Source organism: Electrophorus electricus, unplaced genomic scaffold (genome assembly GCF_041902795.1).
Source record: "Electrophorus electricus isolate QZ-2024a unplaced genomic scaffold, ASM4190279v1 Scaffold44, whole genome shotgun sequence".
In the NCBI taxonomy this organism is placed as follows: domain Eukaryota; kingdom Metazoa; phylum Chordata; class Actinopteri; order Gymnotiformes; family Gymnotidae; genus Electrophorus; species Electrophorus electricus.
Genome location: NW_027658735.1, coordinates 47,291 through 71,352, shown reverse-complemented (window position 1 = coordinate 71,352; position 24,062 = coordinate 47,291). Strand labels below are relative to the sequence as shown.

Here is a 24,062-nt window from a genome sequence, read left to right as displayed (position 1 = left end):
TCCCATCACTACACTGGAGTTCTACCATATGTATTCTTTCTCTGCCTGTTCGTTTTCCATATTGTTCTCCGTTCCCGTGTTCTTAATATCTGTGTTATCTTACTTTTACCTCTATGTTTTCTTCTTCCTGGTTAGCCTCACTTTGTTTTTTGTTTATCATGTATTCTGGTAACCTGCTCTTGGATAATGTTTCTGCTCCTCCTAATAAACAAAGTTCGACAACACGCTTGTGTCTTGCCCTGCCTGTCTCAGCATTACAGCTAATCTAAAGGTCAAAGCATAAACTTCACTGGCAGATACACCTATATTTAAACATTACCACGTATGTACACAGTTTTCTAATTACATTAACATATTAACAAATAAGCAGACATCTAGTTTCTGGACATCTGAATATTTTCAAAAATTTGATTCTTTAAAAGGTGGGTTTAAATGATACAGCACTACAAAAAGCACGCCAACCATAGGCAACAAGCAATCCTTGAATTAGAATAAATTAATATTTCTGTATGTGGGCAAAATAATAATATGATTCTTAGTCCACGTAATATTTAGGCTCCATGCATGTAAATATATCTTTTATTTAAAAATGAACACATTGTCTATTTTCACCATTAGTTGCTTTGAAACCATTTAAGCCCACTACACTCCATTTAAGATGACCTTAGAGTGTTTTAATGAGGAGTTCCTTCAAGTACAAACTTGCATCAGTTTTCACTGTACTGGCTGCAAGTAAGAAATTATGACATGCAAAATAAATGCTGTTTGATGGAATAAATGAATGACAAATATGAAGTTACGATGTGATCATAAAATGGCTTAGGCTAATGTGTCCATGTGTTCTTACAATCCTGGCAGGTCATGTGTGACTGGGGTTGGAGCTTTACTGAAACAGATGTTTTACATCTTGTTCTGGATTATAATCTGGCTAGTGGAATTGAGAGCCCTTTCCCCAATGGGAGAAAATGATTTTATTGTTTTATGTGAGATCATCCTGAGCAGACCATTCACAAATCAGAACAGTTTCCTGTGGCTACAGTGAGGACCTCAGCTGATACTGGAATATTCACCCACTGCTTTGATATGCTTATCTCACAGATTTCACAACAAAACCCCAGAATATCTACAATGTAGATGAGACAGGATTTGTCACTGGTCCATGACAAATCCTGTAAGATTATGTAGCAGACTACAGGTGGAAGTGGGAGGGAACAGATAACCGTCCACATCACTGGGAATGTTGTTGGGCAGATTCATCATCTACAAAGGGAAACGGTTGTACAATTCTTGGTGTCAAGGAGGTCCAGACCGCAACCCCATTTTTGTGACAGAACATGGACGGTTGGACAAATCTCTTCCTTAAACTATTCACTCAGATCTCAGACTGATCATTTCTCAGGGTTTTAATATTTGATGGTTAAGCCTCGCATGTGACTCTGGGACTGGGGGACTAGGGGGCTTCTTAACATTTTTTCTACTCCTGAACCTCTTACTGAATAAATGTTGAGCTGTTAATCCTTTCAAAACTTTACATTTTTAATATTTTGTCAATAAATCATGACATGATCTTACTTGGAACTTAAATGGACTTAAATGATGCAACTGTACCTATTAAGATGATGCCAGACTTTGCACCTATTTAAGAAAATATCTTTATTTACATTATAAAACAGACATGAACTAATAAGCACATTTTGAAATGAGAAGTTAGACATTCATATTATAAATCAATTAAATATCTATGAAAAATGCCTGGAAAATTATTTTGGCAGGCTTATTGCATGCAGTAAAGGAGTAAAGTTATGTTAATATGGAAAGGACATGAAATTCTATACCATACAGCTATTTTTGAAAGAAAGACTTAATTCCTTTAAATCCTTTCCATACAATCCTAATTCGAAATCTCTTCTTCTCACATGTTCTTGCTTCCGAGGCTCCATTCGCTTCTTTCGATGTCTGCTCTATGTCTTTTTGATGACGTTTCAGTTTCTTCTTCTCATGTGTCTTTTTCTCCTTGAACTGTTTCTCCTGTGCATTTGGTGCTGGCCTCACATCTGAGTGAGGCAGTAGTGGACGGCAAGGCCTGTAGGGTCTGGATGATGGGGCTTCTTGGAACCAGTGGGGCTCACCAGGTGCAAATCTGGTAGGCTGTCTGAGGGAGAGTGAGGGAAACCTGTTGTCTCGTGGTTTGGGAGACTCCAGGGGGAAACTGGGCCTTGGGCTTTCCAACTGTGAAAAAGCATTTAATTTAGCATCACTATTAAATACATGCATGTGCACACACTTTGATATACTATCAAAAATATAATGTAAGTGATATTGTAGTGCCATAGGCAAACCATTTGTTGATATGCCCTAACACATTTATGCTCACTATTTACCTGGACTTTAATTATAGTTGCTTATTTCAATCTAAAACCATCTGCTGTGTATAGCAGAACATTGCTTCATTGGATGTGCACTGCAGTGTAACTAAGTGTTTCTCTTTTCCTACTTTCTCAAGCTGTGCTCTCAGCCTTCTCAGTTCAGCTTTGATCTCCACATTCTCCCTCTGCAGTTCTCGCACTGCTAGCTCGAGGTCTAGACCTCCAAGACACCGCCCCACACGTGCAGCCTTCCGTCGGTTGTCCTCCCATGTCTTTCTCCGACATTCACCCAGGGTCTCTTTGCTCAACTCCTCCTCCACCTTATGGATTCCCATTTGGAACATACAGAGACATATGACCCAGCAATGTGTATTCGGTCCCTAGAGATCTTCAGCCGACAAAGAGTCTATATATATATATATATAGTTATTCTGTTCTTCTCTGCGTTCTTTCTTTCTTTTTCAATCTGAGATGTTGCAGAGCCTCATTCTAATCCCTAAAAGGCAATCTCTATCTAAAAAGGGCTCATATCAAAATTTAAAGTGGTGTGTTAGTTGTAACAGTCGCCAGCTGTGTTGATAACTCACTCTACGATGCGCTGACACGGTGGAATCTTCCAGCTGCTTACCGTCCTCCTACAAAACAGAAACCTGCTTAACACACTGATATCCAGCTCAACAGGAGGATGTCTTACAATGTAGGTCGGCTCTAAAGTGGGAGAATTGCTGCAACTAACTTCAAAAGGATGAACGCTGTTCTGCCAAAAATGCATCTCACTTTTGTAATCGTATCTTTTTTAAATGTTTCTACTACTGTTTGTCTTGTTTATTCTGACTAGCAGTTGCTATCACACCACGCGACTAGAATGTTATACGTATGACGCCGCATGGTTACAGAATTCAAAAGATTACAGCTCGGACGATATTGAACGCGCGTTAAAATACGCTCATGAATGAGTTTAACAGACACCTGTTCATTTCAACACAATGGGAGAAATTACTGTGCTCACAGAGCTTAGTAACGCCTTAGAGGAAAATTCGCTGCTGCACTTTAAAACACTGAGCGTTTTTCTTAAAACACATAAAAGGTGCAAGATCACGCGTTGTCGTGTGAGCACCTCAGTCGTAAAAAGGGCTGAGTTGTCATGAATACGTTATGATCAGGAGTAGTCGGCCGTACTGCTGCGGCATCCGGTCAAATCAACCGTCCTCTAAGAATCAGCGCAGTACTAGTTTTGGTAATAGCAGCATCTATGGACATAAACGGCGGCGAAACGGATGGTTTCTTTCTCGTCAACTTTATAGTCCATCACACCTGCTCCTATAGATCGGGATAAAATCTCCATACCAAAACCTCTGTGCATTGGCATGATGAAAATTTAGAGCACGCAAATCCTTCACTTCTGAAACAGCAGAAATTATGTAATTTTACGCAGATTAAAAAAACCCTCAACGCTAAAGACTGCTGTTGACGGAGTTTTAATGTAAATATAGCAGGTTGGGGAAGTGTAACGATGAGCGGTAAGGAGGCGGACGCATTGTGTGGAAAAGAGTGAGATTTATTAGGGGCAAATCCAAAGTCCAGGGTCAAATTATTAACATGGAGAGTCCGAGAATTCACGATAAACTAAAGTAAAGAAAAGTGCACGAAGACAAACCAGGGATGCAGGCTATAACATTGGGGCGAGGATAAACATTCAGGCTTATATTCACATGCACGGAAGCCTCGATTAACAAACAGCAGCTGGACTTACAATAAATAGCAACAAGACTAAACTAAAACAGGGCTTAAAAACATGGTCACATGAGCATTAAACCAGACACAAATGCAAATTTGAAAACGAAACGAAGGAATGGAACCACAACAAGGGAGTAAATCAAAATAAAGACACTAGACAGGGAAACCGTGGAGTCATGAACGCTAGGAGGGTGGTCAGTGGTGACAGGAAGCTTGTTTCAGTCATGGATGTCTTTGGCAAAATGAATGCAACTAAAATGCTTTCCTCATGTGTCCTAATAACCAAATAATAACCAAGTTCTTCTTTATTTCTAAATAATATGCCTTTCGGAAATTGTATAACTGCTTGTGTTATATTACTTTCTTTTATTCAGAAACACAGGAGACTCAGGTGAAAAGTGTGATGGAAATTATACACTTATTATTATATCCTAAAACTTGTCTCACCTAATCGTAGTCATCAGTTTATTAGATAAATGCATACCTATTTTTCTGTTTGTGTTTCACATGTTCCATCCCTTTTCTTTTCTTTGAAAGAAAAATTCCTTAACTTAATCAAAGACTAGGATTAAAAAAATAAAATAAAATAAAATCATAGACAGGTCAGCTGAGCCCACTCCCTTGTCGTAATGTCCCCATATTGACAGTTAAATACCACATATTAAATACAATAGAGACTGGAGTGTCTTGTTTTTCTCTGAACATTCCACAGTGCATCTAGAATTTTAATAGTTGTTTATTTCTGCTCAGTTTTTCTGCTCTTATTTGAATTTGTTTTTGTCTTAAGGAGAAAAAAAAGGCGTCAAACGAGACCTGTGACCCCAGGGGGAAATCATGGATCAGATGCCTCACACCAAGTCACTGTGTAAACAACACCAGGTTCATGTTTTAGTGTGAGGAATGAGTGCAGGAGTGTTTTGAAAGAGCAAATACAAACACTAACAAGAAGAGAACAAAGAAAACAGGAAGGAGAAGCTCCTATCCTTTTTGAGTTACTTACTGAGTTCATTCTCATAGCAAGTTCATTACACCTTGTGTACTTGTTGTAGTGCAGTTAGCTGTTTCTATATTGGCTGAGAGAAGGAGCAGACCTGTTCAAGTCACAGAACCATTTACATTTAAACAACAGAATCTGGTCAGTGGAGGATGTACTTTCTCAAACCTTTTTAACTGGTATCTCACCTCTGTGTCTCTCTGTGTTCGCAGGACAGGGACCACTGCACACCTCGCACCAGGACACCTTTCCAGTGATGACTCCCCTCGTGTGGAATTAGTTCACAGCTGTTTAGTCTTATACTTATCCACAACTAGGATTAGTCCATTTACTATTTCTTAGAAGTGGGGATCAAGAACATTGGAAGACGTGAGTAGTTTTTTGGAGCAATAAAGATCAATACATAAAAACAGGCAAATGACCTGGTTATACCCAAATACATCAATAAACACATCAAACAAGGTAATGCTTAGGTATGAATTTTCTTGACTTCGTGACTTATTATGAAGCTTAACTTGTTATGAACTGACACATGTGATAATGTTCACACATTTAGCTGCAATTCTTTGTTTAACTTCAGAGGGTTAAATGGAGCTCACTCAGATGATGGTGTTGACTGCTTCAAGGATTTTCACTAGAAGTTATATAACTGCAAGTTATATTACCGATGTCTAAGTGTATGCAGCGCAGAATTCTTTCTTCGTAATGTAATACATGTCCTATTTAATTCTACAAGATAAACAGGTTGGAAAATATTTGTGTAAAATAGATTATGATTATTTTTGGAACATAAAGCCATGCAAACATTGTAAGTGGACATCAAGGAAAAATATAAAATAAAAGAATAGTATAGCATACAGTTACAGGGTATTCCTGTTTTCATTGATTACTAGGGAAGCTCTTTGTCTCCCTCTTGTGGCCATTGTTGTCTGAGCCAACAACCATATCAACATAAGTGACATGAAGTTACAGAAATTAATTAAAACTAAAACGTATTTTTATAAACACGATTTGACAGTGTGTTTTACATATTCTGGTTGAATATGACATTTATGTGTACAAGATTATAAAAAACACAATCATACATTTACCTGATACTTATATCCAAAGTGACTTACGAGTGAGTATATCTTGAGCAATTGAGGGTTAAGGGCCTTGCTCCGCAAACCAACAGTGGCAACTTGGCAGCAGTAGGGCTGGAACCGGTAAGCTTCTGACTACATGTCAAGTATATTAACCACTGAGCTACCACTGATCACTGCTGGGGGTAACCATAAATGTTAGAATTTAAAATGTTGGATACTAAACTATTTAAAAAACATTTTGGAACATTTATTTATTTCATTTCCCCTAACCTTTGACAGCACGGCTAGTCCAGACCTCTGTATATGCATCTTCTTACCCCTTCTCTCTGCACACAAAAAATAAAATGCATTGAGAAGAGACTAATTGCCCAAAGGATAAAAAATAAAATGACATATATAATGATAAAAGGAAAAGGTAAATAGATAACAGTAGATGTGTTAATATAAAATCAAAAGTCATCTAAACAGAACTCAATGCAATAAGTGTGTTTTGAGATGTTTTTGTTTTGCTGTTGGTTTGTTTTTTTTTTCTGTTTTTTTGCTTTCAAGTGCTAATGCCATTATGAGTTGCTAGACCATGAAGACATTTAAAGCATAATAAAATAATCTGATTTTGCTGTAAAAGACAGATGTCATGTTCACACTGCACAACTTCACTGCTTAATGTGATCTCCTGTTTACATCTGGCAGACACGCTTATCTATAGCAACTTACAGTTTCAACTATATTACAGAGCTAGGTCCATATAGCGGTAGGAGTTTGACTCAGTTCAGTTCAGCTCACTCAGGCTTTCATTTCTGTTTTCTTGTCTTCAGGTTTTGTTTCATTGTCCCTAATAAGTCCAACTTGTGCTTGTCTACTCATGTCTCACTGTCCTCCTTTGCTTGATGTCACAACTTCATTGATACCTAAAGTGAATGTTGGAAATATCACATGTTCTTTGAGTAGGAATCAAACATCATTGCTCTAATACACTGGACTGATAGTGGACTCTGCCGAGGTACACCTACCCCTGATGTCGTGATGTTACTGAGCCTCATCCTGTCTCAGATGCCTTGACTACTCCCATCATCCCCTGATGTCCCCTGTTGTAGCCCACACCACCTCCACCCCAACCAGCTACTCTCTTTTGCCCTTAATGGACGTTCTCTTGCGACTTGGGTCTCGGACACATGCACACAAGTCTAGAAGCTCCAGAAAGTTGGACTAAACATTAAATGCTTATTTCATTTTTTTATTTATGTCTCTCTTTAAACAGCCAGAGGAGGATGGGACCCCCTTTGAGTCTTGGTTCCTCTCGACGTTTCTTCCTCATGCTCTAGGGAGCTTTTCCTTGCCACTGTCACCCTTGGCTTGCTTACTGGGGGCTTGGACTTGGACATTTGAAAAGCTGCTTTGTAATAGCACCTGTTGTAAATAAAATAAAATAAAATACAATTTTAAAAAGTACTTTATAAATAAATTTTGAGTATTTGATTTTTATATGTAATCTTAAAATGTATAAGATAACTAAAATTTGTTTTTTAATCATTACATTTTTTCACTTAAAACAAAAATATAATTTGGATAGTCCCAATAATCTAGAAAAATCAAATCTCATCATTACAGTGCCAACAACACATCAGCATCACCAGACTTCAAAGCACTTGTCTGAGAGGAAGATTTGTATGCCTGTAATTCTGTTGTTGAAGAGCCTATAAAATCAAAATAGGCTTTTAAATTTGAAATTTTAAACTCAAATAAATACAGCCTTATTTTACATGCCTTAACACACACACACAGTTACCTCACAGTGTGAATATTGTTGTTGGTGGAGAAAGTATCATAGATCCTCTTTGCTGACACATCAGTGATGTCATTGTGACTGAGGCTGAAATAAGATGGATTATAATTACCACATTGTTCAGGATTCCCAAACACACCTCCCTCTACTAAATCACCGCATAGTAGTACAAACACCTGTAGATTTATATATCAATGAATTAAATTAATGAACGAATGAATGAATAAACGAATGACTGAATTAGCAAATGAATGAATAAGCAAAGAAATAAATAGTATATTTGTGTCAGTGGACCTGAGTCATTAATGGCCAGATAATTATGCATTCTGACATTTTAAACAAAATATCATTTATTTCAGTTCTTGTACACATGACTTGTTATCTATCAGGCATGAAACTGTAAATCATAAAGAGTCTGTTATGCCTTATTTCTCTTTTTAATGAGAACATGTGTTTCTACAAGCAGTCTGGATATTTTGTAGACCACAGAGGTCCATCTTGCCAAGTACAGGCAGTGATCAGTGAACCAGTCAGCCAGTGAGAGAGGTCGTCATTTCCAAATAAAATCACCAAGAAAATCAAGCTTTTTGTTGTTTGCTTTTGAAAAAAATAAGTCCTTGAAGGAACAAAGGATATGACTGAATGAGCAAAGTTACATTTATATAGAGCCTTTCAAGGAACATACAATGCTTTACAATGAACACACACAGCTTCTATATTCAGTCACATGCCGGATTTTGTGTTAAATTGTGAGAAAAAGAGTAAAATGTGTTATATCTATGTTAGTGTTCACTGTGCACTCAACAATCAAGACTCACTACACATTCCTCCTCCCGCTTGTCCACTCACTCCAGGATGTGGGCTTTGTGCTGGTGTGGGAACAGCAGCTGCAGGCAGTGGTCAGTGAGCTGACAGTGGCTAAGGTCCAGTTCTGACAGCCCTTCAGAATGTTCCAGAAACAGCGCCAGTGACCTACAGGCCATATCAGTCCCCACACAGAGAAGAGACAGGAACTGGAGCAGCCTGGCTTTATTGCAGCTGAACACACTCAACATTCACCAACATGTAGAGTCACAAAACACTAACACACTCACATAACTACTAACATTAATGCTATTTACACACATTTTGTTTCAAATGATAAAATTCTTTTCCCTTTTCCAGAATGTTTCCCTAGTTTGTGTGGTGTTGAGTCATTGGCTTACTGAAGGGTGACTGTGTGTAAAATGGGGAAGAGTTGCCCTCACAGCCGTGTAGAGTGAGCTGTGTGTGTGTGTGTGTGAGAGAGCTCACTCTCTGGATGACCATGGAGACAACTTTGCAGTCCTCAGTGCTCAGAGTCAGTGTGTGTGTGTGTCTGTGTGTCTCCTGTCAACACGGAGAAAATAAAACACACACAGACAGTGGCTGGGCAGTTAATTTCGGATTAATATAAATATTTCACTTAAATTTACCAATTTCCTCCAGAAAGTCATTTTATTCTAGGTAAATATCCATGGATATTGCTGATTACTTGACAGGAGTCTCAATAAAACCTAAATGATGCTGGCACAAAATGACTTTTGAGGAAACTCGTGAAAAACACATAAACGTACATAAACATTTATATAACACTCCCTAAACAGACCAGTTCTGTGTTAAAATTCTGATTGTGAGAAAAGTTCAAGCCTGAGATGGGAGACGTGTTAGAGCAGTGGCTCAATGCTCTCCAACTCCGCCTTTGGTATGGAGGTGAAAAGCAGGCTGAGAGAGACTGCTGTGCAGTGCTGGAGGGTGAAGCGCAGGGCAGCACAGTGGACAGAGTCCAGCTCTCTGCTGTTCAGGTTGATGCAGTTCTCTGCTGAACTCAACAAGCTGGACACACAGTGAGCAGAGCCAGTCTGATAGATCTCTCTGATGATGGACAGTACAAAGCTGGAGCTCAGCCTGGGGAGAAGACACACACACACACACATACACACATTTCCAGGTCTCATGCTGTACAGTATAATTAAAGTGTTTGGACTGTTACTAACTGTGTGAACAATCTGAGCCACACAACACATGACTGTATTCTCTCACCTTCTGATCTGAAGTCTGGCCAGTACAGGCAGAAGGTCTCTGGGATTTTGTTACTTAATGTTGGGGATGTGTAGTGGTCCCATGAGCTGGTGGAAGCTCGTCTACTTTGCCGTAACGTCACCCTTTCGCCTTGCTGTCTGGATGCGTACTGTCTGTCAGACTAGCAATTCATCTACACTTCTCACAGATAAAACTGCCACTAATGACGAAGAATAAACATGCTGCATTCAGTGCTCTGAAGCAGAACATAAGTCATGATGAAAAAGCAAAATGTTAACATTACTTATGTTTGTGGTAGTTCCTTAGATATAGTTTGTGATGATAAAATAGTTTTCCATGGAAGTTGCCAGTTTCCAGGTAGAAAGTAGTTAAATCCAACAAAACATTTGTTAAACAGATAGAGAGCAGTAAAAGCTAGTATGCTGAAACTACCTGTTTCAAAAACAGGAAGCTTCCTTATGAAGGAAAGAGGTTCTTATGAACCTCAGCATTTTGACAGCAAGTATTAACCATGGCTATAAAACCATGTGAATAATTCAGTTATGGGATTAATCCACAAAATAGAACATCAAATCTAATTATTTGGCCAGTACAGGGTTATGCAATATTCCTTCATCTCAGCAAAATGGAATAGCTTGACTTCCTTAACTGATTAATAATTTAAAAATATCTTTCTTGACTATAAGAATATAGCTTACCCATTAGAAAGATTAAACATCCAGTCAGTTTGTATCCTGGCATGTTAATGTAAAAGGCAGCTCCTACTGGATTTGGGGAAAGATTAGTAAAAGATTTCAAGTATCTGCAAAGCAGAAAACTGCCTATTCAACAGGCATGAATGATCTGCTACCGAAGTAGTTGTGTTATTTGCATAGCCTAATTAATATCATTAGATCATGTTCTATATTACCTATATAGTTATATTAAAATTTTGCTATTGCTTTTTTGCTTCACAATTGTTACACATAATTGCTGCACCTGATACAAGGATAGGAATTTCAATTTATTCATACTGGATATAAGAATCATTAATGGCTGCTGAGTGAAGCACTTTCATTGAAAATTCATCCACCAATTTTTTTTTTTTTTTTTTTTTTGGAACTAGAAACAGGGCACATCAACCAGGAATACATTCCAGGTCTGTTTTAGAACACTGGCTGTGATTCATTACATTTTGGCAATTGTGAAAAGAAACTGGATGATACTTCTAAAAGTAATTGTGTTTGCAGTTTATTTGCACAGTTACATGAACAACACTGGTAGCATAGTCAACAGGTTTGATGGTTTTCCAGTGCACGACACTGTGATACCAGGGCTGGCCCAAGCCTGTTTGGGGCCCTATGCAGAAATCTGAGCTGCCACTGACATAACATAGGTAAAAAACAAATAGAAATAAATACATGGTCTTTGGCACCCTCTTGGCGGCCTTAGCAGGCTCTCATTTTGCTTATACGGCGGGACAATTGTTCTGCTGTTATCCTAGCTATTGAGCAGTCCTACCTAGATTTAATGTACTTATGTACATTACCCTTAGTCCAGGTTTCTGGTGTTTATTTTAGATGGATTTTTGGTTGTATATATTATAATTAGGCTACTGTGGACAATTGTATATCGTATAGCTACAGCACCTGTACTTCACACACATGTAGTAATCGGAACTAGAAAGTTGCCAACCCTATTAAAATATTAGGTTTATAGTATAATATTTGAATTAAACAGACAAAGCATTAATCACAATCATTTGCATGATGATTAAATCTTGAACCAAAAATGTATCAGAGAGCTGTAGTGTTTTTTACAGTCACACACCCAATAAAACTGTGCTTGACCATTTCTTGCCCTCTATATCATTCTCTGCAGTTTACTGAGAAAGACCTGACACTGGGTAATGCCATTGTCTATTCGAAGGCCAAAACAACAACAATCTTGGTTATCAAAGACTCACTCCACCCTGACCACAGCCTCTTCTTTTAGAAGCCATGAGAAGACCACCATCGCAGCTTGAGAGCACAAATCTAGCCTCTTAAGAGGTGTTATGTTCCACAGGCAGATCGATATCTCAATGCGGTCCACATGAAAGCAATTTTCTTTCCATGAGTGCAAATTGCACTTTTAATGCCTGATATTTCAGCCACTCATTTCTCTCACTACATGACAAAACTCTCGAAACTTTTCTCCAAAAGCACTGAATGTTATTCTAACCATTTATGGCCTTTCTCCAATCATGTACACAAAGTCCAGTATGATTCCAAATGTCATCAAAAGATATATCTGTTTGTAGCTGAACAACTTATACAATACGATCTTTCTTCTTTGTGTCAAATGAAATTAACAATTGAAAGATCCAAAACTGGCTGTGTTTCTTGCCAACATACTGGTGTTTGGACATGTGGGATTACTTGCATGTCGCTTTCAATAACTCAGTTGGTAGAGTAGAAGTTAAAACTGTCATCCTTAGGCTGTCGGCTCAACTCCAACTCACACAAACTTTATGTTTTAATGCAGAATCTGTCATTTTATATGAGCATAAGAAAAGGCTTTTTCCTGACCGGGAATCGAACCCGGGCTGCAGCGGTGAAAGCTCCGAATCCTAACCAGACAACCAGGGACAAAGCTACTGAGTTTATATGACAAGACCATTTTTCAAAGTCTGCACTCCTACTATTCTGACAATGTTTGGATGCATACTGGACTTGGTATGCATGAGTGGAAAAAGGCCATAAAGCGAGTTATTTATCTTTCTCTTTGTTCTACAAAAAAATGAAGTTTGCAAGAGTCAGGGCTCTTTTTTACCATCTGGGAAAAGAGGGAACGCTGGTATCACTAACACATGGAAAGAGCTGTTATAGTATTCCCCATTTGTCTCCTTAATGTTTCTGACATTTTAGCCACTCATTTCTCTCTCTACATGAAAACACTCTAGAAAACTTTCTCCAAAAAATACGGAATGTTATTCTAACTACTCAGAAAATAGTATTTTCCTCCCCCTTCTGACGCGTGAACTTATAGACGCCCTTGATTGCACGGTGTCTCTGTAATTGACAGGGGAGAGAGCGTATGCCACTCCCTCTCTCCCTAAGAGTACAGCCAATTATGCTCTTCTAGACTCTTGGCCACAAATGGCTGTGACACCATCAGTTTCAAAGTTAAACACAACTCCTATAGTACTAATAAAAGCTTCACACTCAGCTCAGCTGGGGCATGGCAGACACTGAAGGAAACTCCTCACTTCACTCTCTTCATCTGACCAGTCATTAAGCTCCACTGGTTTCTTCACTGTTTGGAGTTTCAGCACTTCTAGCACTTGTAATATTAGAATAGAATCCCTTTATTTACTAAAGGTACACAGAAATGTACACCGGTACACAGAAACTTACTGTATGTAAGAGTGCAATAGTTCAAAGCTGTATTAGTGCAGATAAATACAACTACAGTGCCATTGCAGCTTTTAATGCTGTTTCAGTATCAGGGTCTTCAGGAAGGCTCCACCTGGCAACCCTGAAGTGCCTTGCTATGCTTAAAACTACACACACACACACACACACACACACACACACAAACACAAACACTTAACAAGGTGAGTTCTGCTTATTTGTTATTGGAGATTTGTTAAGAAGGCTGATCGCCATTTAAAATTAGATTTCACAAACTGTAATTGTTACACTGGTGAGTTTGAGGTAGAGATGCACTTTCATTAATACTGCTTGCACTGTGTTTCTTTACAACATGCATGGACGTGTTAAAGCATCTCATATGCATGGAACACTAATACTCAGAGCATTGGAAGGTTGAAAACAGAAGCTATCTGGCTCACACAATGTTTTAAATGTGCCAAGGGAAATTCCAAGTGTGGCCATCCTTGAGTGGAGTGGAAGATAAATATGTTTTTTTTGTATTTCAAAGCGGCTGTAAGAGTATAACAGGCAGTTTAGAACATGTCAGTCCCTCCATGTAATTTCAGAGAAAATATCCTATGAAGATTGGACCAAGATTCCTGCAGAGTATTTTCAGCACATAGTGGAAACTATGCCAGAAAGAATTGCTGCAGTTCTGGAGGCCAAAGAAGGTCCAACATGCTATTAAATGGGTGTACTTAAGCCCACTGTGTCCTATTATAGGATATTGCTGGAATGTATGTGGATGTTGTTGGAATGGCCGCAGAGTTGCGGCAGCAGTACAGGTAGTCTGTAATCCTTTCCCCCATCTGAGTGAGTTTGCCCTATTGCACGGGGTCGAGTTATGATGTGAATGTTTAATTACACAGGATGGATTGTGGGCGACAGAACCGAACAGCCTTCAGGATTCAAGTAGAGAAAGGGGAAACTTCTCCAGCCTTTGAGTTAATCACAGGACTATTGCATAGCAATTAGGGATAACAGAACAGCTTTCGGGGGGGTTTGGGTGGGTTGCCTTATCCGCTCCTTTAACAGAGTAGTCACAATTCAAATTTCCCTTGTTCCATTGTTTACAAGGCATTATACATGTGGTTTATTTATAGTGCACGGAGTAATATGCAGCAAGTCTGGTCTGTCTGCTTTGGAAGAGAAACATTTGGCCAAAAGAGCAAGACACAGCCAGGAGGATGATTGGTAAGAGCACATCATAATATGCACCTTAAAGCTGTGCTCTACAGCTAGGTCCTGTTCCATGACTGCATATATAAATTAACTATTGACATTGCTATTTATATCTGGCCATTTACAGTGCACTCTTGCTCAGTGCAGCACTTGAAGCTGATTTTCCATTGTGTAGTTATTATGTTCAAGAGATGTTTGACCCGGTCAGGGTGACACACTTTAGTGAGGGCAGCAGTATCCTAGAGGACACTACAGACAGTGACGGAGACATCTCAGAGCGCGAGGTGAGAGTTTGAGTTTTTTGTTACTCTCTCTACGACATACTTTTCATGCCAGGTACTATTGTCCAGTTCAGCCAAATTTAATTTACTGCCTTGTATTATCATATATAAATTGCTGAACATCTTTTCACTCAGTTTCAAACAACCCCTCAGCTGTATTAAGCCATTTCAGGTTATTCAGAAGTACTGCTAAATGGATGTGGTGGGAAAATGAGAGCACATCAAACACAGACAGCTTTATGCATTGAGTAGTAAAGAGTAAAAGTTTATTGAGTTCTGTCCCCTGTATAACAGAGTAAAAGGACTGACGCGCAGTACGGTCCCCCTCCCCTTATACAGAGAACAGAAGAAAGAGAAAAAAAAGAAAAACGACTCCTACAGAGTATCTGCTAATTCATGTTTTGGTTAGCCTGAGCGCTGAAGGCTTCTTCTATCTCTATGGTTAGAATGGTATGTGAGCAGCTGGTGTACCTGACTCACATGCTTATCTGCAGACTGTTATGCTGTGACTATAGAAACATAAAGCAAAGTAAAATAAAGCAAAGTAAATTTCCACAAAATGAAGTAAGGCAAATTTCCACAACATTTCCCCCCTATATCACACATTATCACACATTTATTCAGCAAATAGCACTACGATGTCTTCATGTGGATCACCAGCACCGCCCATCTTGGGGAGCAGAATGTCTTCACTGAGCTGCGGTTGGTCATTGGCATGGCCGCTGAGCGCTGGCATGGTGAACACACTAGAAAGACGTCTGACACGCAATGACAAAAAAGGAGGTAAACACAGAAGAAGAAGAAAAAGAAGAAGAATGAGTAGCAGAATGGGCAACGCTACAGCCGCTACTGGAACTGTAGGCTGCGGAGTGAAGGCAGATCACAAATGATTCATATAATCAGTAATATTAGCGCTGAGATCTGGAATGTAAAAACAGCAGGAAGTGTTAATCATTTTGCACACTCCTCCTTCCTTCATGGTTAGGAGATTTAATACCATTCTATGTTGAAGCACTGCTGCCCTTATCACTTGTTGTTCTATCTTTAAGGCACCTATTGCTGCTAAGGTGTCATTAACTACTTGCAGTAACTGATAAGCTAAGCCATTGATCTTTTGCAGGGCTGCTACTGTGCCACCGCCCAGGAAAAGGGACCAACCAATGGTTTCACCCGGAGTGGTCCATGGGTCCCTCAGAATTCTACCACAATAGTCTGTGCTGGTTATGTCTCTCCTCACCCTGTGCTGCTTGGCATGGGGAAGTGTATACACCTGCGTCCTTGGGCGCACTACAGCTGGATAACAACAACCAGTCCAGTTCTGTGGCAATTCACCATAGGCCACCGAACCACCGACCCACATTACATTCCAATACCCCTGCAGGGTTGTCATGGAGCAATTCCACAGGGAACTGCTATTGGAGTCACTGCAAGTGCCATTGCTGTGCACCTGCACATAATCGATGCATCTGGACCAGACTTCCGGCACCTGCTGCTTCATCTGCTATACAAATATCTCACCCTTACTAGCTGCCACATGCAGCATCATTTTCGGTGGTGCGGGGTTAGTGGGACTGGGACAGTTTGAGGTCTGGTTAATAACCTGGCACATAGAGATTGTCATATTCACTTCTCCTACGTCTGCGTTTTTCAGAGGGATTACAGTCCTTGGAACACTGGTGTGCTGGCACACCAGATACTCTTGCTCGATATGTTGGGCATGCACAATGGCTGACATACACGCTGTATTTTGTTGGCATTTAGCTGCTAATCATTCTGCTTCAGTCGCGTTGGGACCCTGAAATGGTAACAAGTCTTCTCATAAGTCATGGGATTCTTCATCCATATTAATATTCAGTCTATGTTCTGACTGTGTTAGCTGTGCCTGATTTTCTCTACCGTCTCTTGACGGTTCCGAGTGTCGAAAGGGTAGGCCTTGCCTTTAACACCCTACTCAACACAGTTCCGACCTAGTCTGTTTGGGTGCTGCTGCTTGGAGTTGGGGCTGGCGTCGGAGCCTTCTTACAGTGTGTGTGATGTACCCAGGTTCCTCGTCCTTCTATTTTGACAGCAGTGTGGGTTGTTAACAGGAGGTTCTAGTTGTCTCCACCTGGTGCCTTCAGTGGCGGTAGCCCCTGACTGAATTTCCCGTAATGTGGCCTGCGGGGTAGCAGCGGTTTCCTGTATTTCTTGCACAGCGGTTTTAGTTGCAGCTGCCTTTGCTACTCTATCTGCAAAAGTATTCCCCTTGCTGATTTGGTCTTCTGTAGTCCTGTGAGCTGCACACTTAACAACTGCAATTGTCTTTGGCAGCGAAATGGCTTCTAGCAAGATGGTGATGTCTAATATATTTACCCGAGCTTGTCAGGAATTGCCTATGTTTCCATATGGCTCCAAAATCATTAACAGTTTTGTCTGCAGCTAGTTTGCATGCTTCCGTCAGTGCTACTAGTTCAGCAGCCTGCGCTGAATAGGAGGATGGTAATACTTCTGTTTTAAGTATTTCATGATCTGTTACTACCACGTATGCTTCCCTATTGACCCCTGTGTCGTCCCTGCATGCTGACCCATCCACATAGAGGCATAGGTCTGGGTTACTTATGGCTTCTTCAAAGAGATCAACCCGCGGTATATATACTTCAGCTAAGACTGCTGTGCAGTCTTGTGGATCTCCATCCTCCTCCGTAGGAAGGAGTGTAGCTGGGTTCAGTGTTATACACCTTTTGACAGTTATATTAGGCATATCTAAGAGGGTGGTGTGGTATCTCAGCTACCACTGGGCTGATAAGTGTGACACTCTTTGGTCCTGCAGTATTCGGTGTAATGCGTGTGGGACTAAAACAGTAAGAGGGGAGTATGCCACTATGGTTTAGGTAGCGAAATTATGGCTTGTGGTCGGTTTTGAGACAGCTTGTGTGTATTTCCCCCTTTAATGATATGCCCCAAGAACGTCACTTCCTCCTTACAATTCTGTAATTTTGCTCTACTAGGTCAGTTACATGTATGTTACATCTGAAATATTTCCATGAGCTTTTATGCAACATACTAAACAAAGGTTAGGAACAGGCTAAGTCAAATCAGGCTAACTCTCAGCAGGTCAAAAGTACTTCAGACTGCAAACTATGATCTAGTATTTTATCAAATTTTATCATAATTGTAACACAGGGAGGCTTGGCAGGATACAAAAGAGGAGCAATGATGCATACAACGATGTTTATTTAGAGACATGGAAGACAACGTAGCACTAAGGCTATCGTGGGATCAAACACTGACAACGTTAACGTTGACACAAAGGACTTATATACGCAAACAATAACAACACAATGAAGGGCAGCCATGAAACACAAGGGAGCATGGCCACACGGATGAACACACACACACACACACAAGCAAACACACACGGGGAGACGTTTGGGGGGGGGGGGCGTACCGTGACAAGAATATGTTCACACATGCTCGCTCGCTCGCTCTCTCTCTCTCTCACTCTATCTCTCCCCATCCTTTCAGCCTTTGGGTTTCAATAATACCCCCAGGGCAGACAGAGCCACTATTCAAGCAATGTAATATTCTTTAATATTCTACTCTGGCTCCTCCTACCTCTGCAATGACATCCTCAGCTTTTATTTCAGTGGGTGGCGTGTGATGTCATAATGCAGCCGCATCAATTAAGCGATTATGATGTAGTCAAAGAACAGATTTTTCAAATGAACAATTTCTGTGACCCATTTTTAGACTACAGATCACAGATAACGGGTACACTAAATTTATTATGGGTCAGTGCGGTAGTTACAATTGCAATCCAAGACGCAAGGAACATGTTCCTTCTGAGAAGCACGGGATATTTGGTAAATATGGGAAAAAGAAAAACGAAAAAACACGAGCCCAGAACCCTTCCAGAATAGAGGATGACTTCTTGGATGAACTGTGTGTGTGTGTGTGTCTGTCTGAGAGAGAGAGATCTACGTAGCAGTGTTCTAAGTATCTATACAACGCTAATAAGACATTTTCTGTTACTTTTTAAACAGATACTAGACCAAAGCGTTTAATGAAGAAGGACTTCACTACTCAGAGAACTCAATCAGCCATAGTAAGTAAAGTAGAACCAAGACAAATGATTTAAAGCCATACTGTGGCAATGGACAAAAGCCACAAAAAATGGAAAAACAGCTATGGTGAACAGTGATGCTAATTGAATGCTTGTACTTAAGTACACTGAAATGTCTCTGAATATAAATTACAAATGCATTTCAACAAATGTTCGAGAAATTAATTAAAAACACTAATGTAAATTATTTAGAATATATTTAGGACACATACATTTAGCATATGCAATCTTTGTCAGTTACAGGAAAAAAAAATACTGTTGGTGGGTTTTTTGTTTGTTTGTTTTACATTCTCCTTACTATAGAATTAACAGTCGACTGTTCGGTGACTTTGCATGCTGAGTTGTAACACTGATTATTAGTATAATTGTGGCGAGAATCAAAATCAACACTAGCTAAAATGACTGAATGCATTGGAATTTATTATTCCAATAGCACAATTTGAATGGGTCTACGGTACCTTAGTGTGTCAGGTCCTGTTATTTCTGTTGAACATTTGATGTTTGAGGGCACATTTTTACATCATTAGGCCTGCAGGCTATGTGATTACGGCTATGCGATAAAAATTGTATTTGTTTCCTTTCCAGTCCAATTCAAATTATAAATTACAAATGTATCAAAATGTAATTAAAGTCATATTTCAATTAAATGTATTTAAATACTGTTCAACAATATTTCTACTCATATCTACAGGTGGAACCTAAAGATATGAATGTCAACGAGAGGGATAAGTGTATTGAGGACCTGGAAGCCGTGTTTGCTAAAGTGAGAAAGTCTGCAGTGGAGCAGAGCAATCCTAACGCTTGTTTTCCATAAATTCTCACAATGCTATGAACTATGCATTTCAAGTAGATGTAATTAAATATTGCTTAACACTGTTTCTCTTCATAGTTGGAGGTGAAACTGAATTCTTTTATAAAGATGGAATATGGTTCCTGTGAATATGATATGGGCCAACTGATTGAGGAGATGGAATCCACAGTTGCTAGAGTGAGAAAGTCTGCAATGGAGCAGAGCAATCCTAACACTTGTTTTCCATAAATACTAACAATGCAATTAAATATGCATTTCAAGTAGATGTAATTAAATATTGCTCAACACTTTATTTGTGTCTGCAGGCGGCCAAACTGTTAGGATTAGAAGCCGTACTTGCTCGGGAGGATATGGCTGCATAACCTCTGATGACAGCAATAAAGAACATTAAAAATACTCTGACATTTTTCAGTCTAATCCCTGCCTATGTTGTCTGCAACACAGTCAATTATACCATGGATAGTAATTATATCTTTTTTTTTTTTTTTGTCTCACAAACATTCTGAATGTAACATTTCCTACAGCTTTAAAAATACAATCACCATACTTGGCACCCACACTATTTTTTCCCTTCATGTCCACTTACATCTATGTGACTTAACAATCACAATTCATTTTTAGACAACCAATTTCCAACCTCTATATATATATCGCTCGGAATTCAACAGACACCTGACTCAAGTATTTTTATTTTAATTTCCTCCATGTTGTTTATAATAGGCCTACAGTAAGAAATCCTTTTAAAGGTGATCACCATTTCTACCACTGTATACTGTTGAAGCATACAAGTTTTTATTCAGTGAGAGATATGTCATTTATGGGGATTAGGTACAGCGTGTTTTGTTCAGGACATTCACGACGATATATGTTCTAAATGGGATTGTTAAATAACTAGCTAGCTAGCCATGTATTTAGACAGAACCTGAATTGTGTTACATGGGGATTTTTATCCTATGTTTTTAAGGCTGCATTATGTACAGCCTAGCATAAATAAATACGCAAGAATGCAGAGCACAAATAGTCCATAGTTTATTTTCCCTTCTATATAAGCCCGCAGGTTCATAGGTGACTAGCTTTTATAATGTCATGTGTAATTTGAGCATAATGGTGGAAACTTCAAAGAACAATATGGAAAAAAAGGAGGGTTGTTTACATAATTGCCCTTGAAAAAGTTTATAAGAATTAAACTCTTGTGTACCCCTCAGACATTCTCCAGAGGGTCCCTCAAAAGCATGTTTATATTTAAGTTGCAATAAAGGACAGGACCAGCTATTCTCTTCAACTAATTCTGATATCAAGTGGAAACAAGTTGTCAGGTTCTGGTCCGCACCGAACCAGGAACGCAGACACAGACACGTACACACATATCCGCACAAATCACCTACCACAACCACTGCTCGGTTCACAATCACACACTTATCAACCATCACGATCACCTGCTTCTAATTAACTCTCTCCCTATTTAAACCCCTCATGTACCATCCTCCAGTGTTTCCCATTTAGCATACTGTGGACTAAAGCTGAGCCTGTCTTCATGAGCTTCCCCACATCTGTGTTTTTAAAACTTTTTGGCAGTGACTAATATCCTGCCTTTTTATCCCTCACCCATGTCTTGCTCAGGTGTCAATATGTCACATAACTAAATTAGTGTTCTATTATTTTCTTAGTTTGTACAAGAAGTACAAATATGTAGCTATCTAACATTTATAATGTGTATTGTTTCTTATTTTGTTAACATTAAAATGTAAAACCAAGTGAAAACATTTAAATGTAAAAACAGGTTTGACACTGCTTTGGATCTAGTGAAAATACTAGAAGCTGTCAACACCATGACCTGAGCAGTCTGCATTTAACACATAGAGAGAGAGACAGAGACGATGTACGACAACAACCAAAGGTATTCAGATCTTAAGGGAATCCTTTCACTTAGTCTTCAATTATGCACTCCATAGATGTCATGAGGGACAGCCTCACAAGAAAGGAGGCCTGGTGCATGGCATGCAGTGGTGCCTATCATGCGAACACAGAGAGAGATAGAGACAAGGTAGCAGACAACAACCAAACGTGTTCAACTGCTGTCAGGTCTTTCTCAGTAAACTTCAGAGAATGAAGTACAGGGCAAGCACTTGAACATGCACATGTTCTTCCCTGGATACAGACACTTTGCCTCAAAGACAGTTGCCTCACAGGTTTGTTCCAAAATGACTTCTGTGGTGGAAATTCAGCAAACAAGGAGTCAGATGTGGATAAGAAGATTTTATTGAGTTATTAGTTTCAAAAAATGAGCGTGCCTATTTGCTTCGCTCCCCTTTGGGTGATTTCCCTCCCCTTATATACTAGCCGTAGCGTTCGAGAGAACGAGGGAGGGTTTGCTTCTGCTGAGACCAGATAACTCCTTGGAAGGAGTGTATTTCTTCAAGGACGTTCTCTAGGGAACGTCCTGTTCTTCTAATCTTATGCTAAGCTTTCTCACGCTTTACAATGATAGAGAAAGAAACACAACAATATTTCCTTCACACTTCCCCCCTTTGATTCTTTGTCAATCATCAACATCATCTAGACTTTAATTTTCAATGAATAGTGCCTGGAGGTCATTAAATTCCTCAGAATCCTCATCCACCCCCTCTGGCAGTTCTTGCAACAGTTGATACTGTACACGAGTAAGATTAGTCACCCAGGTGACACAACAATTCATAATACATGGCAGGAAACACATAACCATCAATACGACAATGAGCACAGGAAAAAGCACCGTCATTGCCCAGTGTCCCCACGGGCCCAGGGCCGAGGTGAACCATGAGAACCATGAATTGTCTGCTGGGGACGGCTCCTGGATGTCCTGTTTCATATGTGTAATCAGGTCTGTTATATTATCATAATAATCTGGGATGTGAAAACAACATGATACATTTATCTTCTTACACACCCCACCTTCCTCGGCTAGGAGCAAATCTAAGGCCATTCTATTCTGCAGGACTACTTGGCGAATCTGGTGCAATTCTTGGTTTAGGAGTGTAAAAATCGTCTCAGTCCTATTGGCCAGAGTTAGGACTTGCCACGCTAAACCATTAATCTTATTCAAGGCTGCAGTGGTTGCCGTCACCAATGCCATTGCACAAGCGATATTGCCTTTGCATCTGTCCTCTGGCAGGAGTTGTCGTCCCGCGATCGGGGCGAGAGTAGTGAGTAGGATAGTGACAAACAGAGAATTCATCATGAGTCCTCAGGTCGTTCTGGCGCCTTCTTGCAATGAGTGTGGTGTATCCACGTTGCTCGTCCGTCGGTTTTGACGGCGGTGTTAGTCGTCAGCAGCACTTGGAATGGTCCTCTCCACCTGGGCTGGTTCCACCGCTTCCTTCTGAAGTCCTTTATCAGCACCCAATCACCTGGTTGGTGGGTGTGGAGTGGAGTATCCGTCACCTCGGGAAGAACTGCCTTCACCTGCTTAGACACATGGGAGAGAGATTTGTGCAGAGACACACAATACTGCAAAAGTGATTCATTGATCAGGTTAGTATCCCAGTCGGGCGGTCCTAGCCCCGTGTTGGGAGGCCGTCCAAACACTCTCAAAAGTTGATAAGCCTGTTCGTGCCTGCGGTCTGGTTCGGCATTGCCACAGGACGAGGGGAAGGCATTTTACCCAATTCATGCCTGTTTCCTGCGTTAATTTAGCTAGACCTCCTTTAATGGTGCCGTTTGTCCGTTCTACTGCCCCTGCACTAGCAGGGTGATAGCTGCAGTGTTTTCTCATATCTACCCCTAGGTATTTAGTCAGAGCTTTTAGTCCTTCGTGTACGAAGGGTGTCCCATTGTCACTGGACACTCGTTGTGGTAACCCCCACCGGGGAATAATTTCTCTCAGTAGCGCTTTTGCTACTGCATCAGTATCTTGTTTTCCCATTGGGAAGGCCTCCACCCACTTACTAAACATGCACACACACACAAGCATGTACCTCTTTCCTTCAGCTGGTGTTAGTTCTACAAAATCTATTTGCCAATGTTGAAATGGCTCACTAGGCGGCGGGTGTCCGGCGGGTGCGTGTTTGGTATGATTGTCCCCGTGTGGTGTGTTTTGTGCACATACCAAGCATCGGGAACAAAATTTACTGGTGTGTGTGTTTATTCCTGGTGCATACCAATATTTTGTTATACTTTCCACTATCCCCCCTTTGCTCATGTGACTCCTCCCATGAGCAATCTCAATTAGTCCTTTCATGTAAGCCGTGGGGAGACAGGGTTTGTTTATCTCTGGGTGTACCCATATC

General features: G+C 40.1%; 1 long non-coding RNA gene across 1 annotated transcript; it reads right to left on the bottom strand.

Annotated features, from left to right (window-relative positions):
* Window positions 1–7,400: 7,400 nt before the first annotated feature.
* Window positions 7,401–8,947, bottom strand: LOC145656061 (uncharacterized). Its single transcript, XR_014121846.1, has 3 exons — window positions 8,784–8,947; window positions 7,969–8,052; window positions 7,401–7,589 (listed from the first exon to the last, which is right to left on the bottom strand). It is a non-coding gene; the product is annotated as an uncharacterized LOC145656061 (long non-coding RNA).
* Window positions 8,948–24,062: the final 15,115 nt, after the last annotated feature.